Raw genomic sequence first — 6,000 nt, forward strand, 5'->3', positions numbered from 1 at the left:
TTGGAAGGTTTGAGGAATGTTATCCCACTAGATTCAGTTTTGTAGTGTCAGGGAATTTTGTTGGCTTCTCGTTGTTCATGTTGCTTGGCTCAGGAGGAATCTTTGGCGCATCTTTTTCTTGCTGGTCTAGTTGCAGTACATGTCTGGACTTATTTCAAAAGAAGATTTGGTATTCTATCTTATAGTTCCTTGTCGGTTTTGGCAATGTGCTTGTCATGGTTCCATTCGACTTCATTTGTGTCGTAGGACCATATTAGAGCGGTGATTCCTTGCCTAATTTCATGGTTCCTGTGGAAAGCTCGCAATAAAGCAAGGTTTGAGGGGGCTGCTTGTGATGCTGAAGGTGTAATTGCCATGGTGGAAAGGTTTATTGAGCAACTAGGGAGAGTGAAGATTTTTACTATGGCTCACTTCCAAGGAGATTTTGGTGATTCGTCGAAGAAACTTGCTACTTGTTCTACTCAAGTGGGCAAATGCTTGGCAGTTTCTTGAAGGAGGCAAAATTAATACTGAATTTATAAAATTTAACCTAATACTACACATATTGACTACACAAATGCACACTAAATGCCTCAATTTGTCAAATGCAGCTGTTGAAATTGGTGGGTTTTGATTTGATTTCAAACCCTAGCTCGAAGGTTGGCCACTACAACCTACTCAATTCTGAGCTCGCAATCTCCAAGTCTAGGAGAAGGAAGAAGGAAGATTAGCTAAAGCTAAAGCTCGAAATATCGTGCTTCCTTGTGATAGTTTTGTGATTTGTGAGAGTTGAGAGAGCAAGCTTTCGTTTTTTGGTTTTCATCTTTTCATAGTATTTCTCAAGCAAAAATTACTTATTCACCCTTCATTGATATTATAACATAAACTAGTTAAACTTGTAAATATTGTAACTACAAACCCAAAAGAGTAAATTAATGATCAAAATATATATTAAATTAATGTCTACCGAGCTCGAGTTACTCGTCGAGCATACAATTTTGCCTACTACCTACTCGAGCTTGACTCGTTAACTCAAGTGGGCAGCTCAAACTCAACTACAGCTCGAGTCGAGTAGCTGACCGAGCTACTCAAGAGCTCGATTCAAGCTATTTCTCTACATCCCTAACTGTCACTAAATGGAGGCATTATTTGGTTGGTTACCATTTCATAATCAAAATAGATCATCAATCACTAAAATACTTGCTGGATCAAAAATAAACTGTTGCACTTTAGCATAAATGGTTAACCAGGCTCTTAGGCCTAGATTATGAAATCTAGTATAAAAAGGAGGTAGAAAACAAAGTGGCAGGTGCATTATCAAGACAATAAGACAATGAAGTTGAACAATCACTACACCATGGATCTTGTCTGTCAATTTTTACTATTAAGCCAGTATGGATGAAAGAGCTTCAAGATAGCTATGATTCAGATGAACACTGCCACAATAGTATTTCTCAAATACTACTAGATCCTACAACTCAACCATTATATGCATAGACTGATGGCATTTTAAGGCACAATGGCAAGATTTATGTGGGGTCAGCAAATGGAGTAAGGAATAAGTTGATCACAGCTCTGCATTCATCTGCAGTTGGTGGACACTCAGGACAAAGGGGATGCTGGCAGAGGATAAAATCCTTGTTCTACTGTCAAACTCTCAAAAAGATGTGATAAACTTTGTGCAAACTTGTGATACTTGTCAAAAATATAAACATGAACATGCTCCTCATCCAGGGCTTCTACATCCACTACCAATACAAAAATGGTTTGGACACATTTAACTATGGACTTCATAGAAAGCTTGCCCATATCTCAAGGATATGACACAATAATGGTGGTAGTGTATCGCTTAACCAAATTTGGACACTTTATATTACTCACTCATCCTTTCATAGCCAAGCAAGTGGCTTAGCTCTTTTTGGATCACATGTTTAGATTACATGGCATGCCTAAATCAATAGTATCTGATAAAGATAAAATATTTCTAAGTTGTTTTTGGAAAGAGTTGTTTAAGCTGTTTGGGACTGAAATACACTATACTTCATCGTCCCATCCTCAATCTAATGGCCAGAGTGAAAAACTCAATCAATGTGTGGAGTCCGGCTTGAGATGCATGACTGGAGAGTTTCCTAGCCAATGGAGCAAATCGATTCCTTTAGTTGAGTGGTGGTATTCCTCGTACCATTCCAACTTGCAATTAACACCCTTTAACTTATAGCTTACCTCTAGGGCCTCATTTAGACACAATGATACTAGCAGCTTCTCAAATGTTACAAGAGAGAGTGAGAATTTCCAATAGCACTAAGAAACATCTTGCTAAGGCACAATAGAGGATAAAGTTTTTCTTTGATCAACAGTGTACAAAAAGATCTTTTGAAGTAGGAGATTGGATCTTCTTGAAATTGCAACCATATAGACAACAAACTGTGTCTACTAGGAAATGCCTTAAGCTCTCTGCTGGATTCTATGGACTTTCCCAATTAAAGCAAAAATTGGACCAGTGGCATATCGATTGAAATTACTAGAAGGAACAAGAATCCATCCAGTCTTCCATGTCTCTTTACTTGAGAAGAAACTAGGACCATTGCAACAAGTGTCTTCTTCATTGCCAAAATTTGACAATGATGATCAATGTCGTTTTAGCCAGAAGCTATTCTCAAAAGAAGAGTAATCATAGCAATGGGCAAACAGTCATCCAGTAGCTAATCAAATGGACAAATCTGGGTTATGAAGAAGCCTCGTGGGAAGATAAGGTGTTCATTTAGGCTTAGGGTACATTTGATAAAACTGAAATTTGAAAATTGAAATCCAAATCTATTAAGTTATTGAATTGTTAAGTATTAAACCTAATACTTTTGAGTGCATGTCACATTCAATGACAAGTGAATAGTTTATCACTTAATTTTGGGAGCAAATTTTGTCTAGAAAATTCAGTGCTACTTAATTAATTCAGATGTTAAATTTTTGGTTATCAAACAGTCTGAATATGTTAAGATCTGATTCTATCAAATTAAGTACTGAATTGGATTATCAAATAGGAACTTAGTTTCCTCAGTTTGAGTCATGAGGACAAGACTGTTCTTTTGGGAGAGGCAATGTCAAGAAAGGGAATAGTATTAAGGGTCTATTTGGTAGGATGTAAAATGTTTTCCTTTTGAGAATGTCTTTCTTGGAAAACCTTTTCCAGGAAAATAATTGATTTCTCCAATATTTTCCTGTGTTTGGCTAATTCTTTTGGAAAATAATTACCCTTCTATTTCACAATATCTGTGCAGATCGCTTCCAAAAAAAAAATCACACCTCAACCACCATAACAAATTTTAATTGGCCTTGCAACTTGGAAGACAATCATCTGCAATCAAGATACCCGAAAATTAAATAATCCCAATTGAATTTATCATCTAATTTCTTGGTGATTTATTCTTGCTTCATTTATGAATATTCCACAATATTCCTTCTCGATCTTCATAGGTTTGTGCAACCCATTTGTAAGAGAGTGAATGAAGAAGAACAATGTGAATAACGGGGAGGGGGAGGGGAAGTGGAAAATATGAGCAGGAGATGGGGGTGGTTAAGGCAGTAACTATGGAGCTGGGAAAGTAGGAAAGAAAATTACGCAGCAGGTAGGGATGGGCAAAATTATCCGCAAATCCGAAAACCTGTTATATCCGATTCAAAAATTAGAATACCCGTTATGTATTATTTAATTGGATCAAAGGAGAATTGAGCGCTTACTAAAATGCTGGGCGGGTTAGGGTTACATAATTAAAAATCCGTGGGTATCCGACCCGCCTTGTATATATATATATATGTATTTTTTTTATTTTTATACACATACTATAAAATAATATTTTTAGAGCTACATAAGTAATTTCATTAAACAAATTGCATTACAAATATGAGCGACTATAGTTTATTAACAAAATTGATTTGTAATGGTCATGATCTTATATTTTACAGAAAAGAATTTAATTATTTAAAAAAAGTACTACTTATTTCAAACTTTTATTGATTTTAAATTCTTTTAATTTTTTTCCTTTTTCTTGTATTCTTTTTGCATGCTTTTTTTGGTGGGAGACTTTTTTTGAGAAAAAAATCTTTATTAAATTTAGATTAATGTGTAAAATATAAAATAAAATTAGTATAAATTATTTTTTAAAAAAAATTAAATGATTAGTGGAGCGAGGCAGGTACCCCTTGACCCAACCCTATCTCAGCAGGTACCCTATAACTAGGTACGCATTGATATATGGGACGGTTAAGGGTTAGAAAATAACTGACCCATAAGGTGTGAATCGAATCAGTCAAATAATGGACGAGACGGATACCCAACCCGCGCCCACCCCTAGCTGGAGGGAATGAGAAAGAGAAAAGGAAGAGAGATGTGGTGTTGGCTATGGTGAAACCACGGCTGCAGCAGTCCTCTTTGTCAGGGAGATCGAGTTTGTAGAAATAGACTCCATGGTTTCAAAGAGCTTGTTGATTGTTGAATGAAGAGGGAGTTTTGAGAGAGAGGCGAGTATTTTGGTTCAAAAATGAAAAATGAAAATAACTTCCGTATCTTTGATATGGAAGTCGTTTTACATCATAAAGGGGAAAATCATTTACAGGGTAAATTTTTTTCCCTAACTCAAGTTTTGCCAAACACCTGAAAATGATGAAAATATTTTTCAGGAAAATATTTTCAGTCCAATCAAACACCCCCTAAAATAATGCAGTTTTGTAATCAAAAGGATCTATTAGTGGAACGATGTTGTTTGATTGTAAATAAAATTATTTGAGTTTGTTTGCAGTTAGTTGTAAACCAACCTATAAGTATGATTGTGATTGGTTGGAAAAGCATCTTTTGCAGTAATAGAATTCAATCTCCTCTCAATCTCACTTTCCTCTTTCCTCACTCCTTTATCTCTTTCCTTATTCATTCCTTCTCTTAAAGATATCAATTATCATATTTTAAAACTAAACAACATTAAATATAATGAAAAGAGCTGTAAAACCTTTCAACGTTATTCCCCATGGGTACATTGAAAGACCATTTAAATTAAGTTACATTTATTACCAAATGTTGTTGCGTTTCAAATCATCTGGTGAAGGATTGGTCTTTGAAGAAAGGTAGAAACCATCTTCCTTAACTAGCCAATAGTATATTTTAGCACCTTGTTTGTTGCTGCAATATAGTATCGTTGAATACATCAAATATCGCATACTTTTTTTCCCAATAAAAGTGACAGACAAATAGTGTCGCCCCAAGAAATGCCCATTGAAATTCATTGTTCATATAAAGGGTGTGACATCTAAGATCGTCATCTCGAGATTGACAACGAACAACTAGGGGGTCAGAATTATCTAAAAGGCCATGTGCGAGGACAAAGGACAACAGAATAACAAGCAAGGGCAAAATGATTTTCGTCATGGTATGATTCATAATGATGAAGTGCTTTGTGAATTAGTAGTCTCCTTATTTATAGAGAATTAAATGTTTGAATTAATTTTGTTAGCTGAGATAACTTAACAAATATGAAGATTACATATTATTGGATATGGATTTCTATCAAAGTTTTTTAGATATAAATCTAATATTATACTAGAGATTAACCCATTCCTTAAATGGGACCGCACATTGCTTGTTTTTTTTTTTGGCAAATCTCATAAGTAGGGAGGGGATTGTTATGGCCGTGAGATTAATCTAAGCTTTCACTCAACAGCTATCATGACTGATCAGCAGAGAAGTTAGCAATAGAAATGAGATCACATGGAGAGGACCACGAGGCAAGCATTGTTATAACAAAATGAAGTCGGTTGAAACAGAAGAAAGTTAGTTAGTTAGGCAGTTAGTTTGTTAACAGATTGTTTCTTGGGCAAGAAGCTAGTAATTGTATAAATAAACACCTGCAATGTATGGAAGGATCATCGTGGAATTCGGTTGTAATCTTCCTACTTCTTAGTAACATCTCAGATTCTCTCCTTCTCACCCTCCTTTGTCTCTTCTGTTCTTACTCTCATTTCTCCTTCTTCTACCCC

The sequence above is a fragment of the Coffea arabica genome, chromosome 2e (genome assembly GCF_036785885.1).
Source record: "Coffea arabica cultivar ET-39 chromosome 2e, Coffea Arabica ET-39 HiFi, whole genome shotgun sequence".
NCBI lineage: Eukaryota > Viridiplantae > Streptophyta > Magnoliopsida > Gentianales > Rubiaceae > Coffea > Coffea arabica.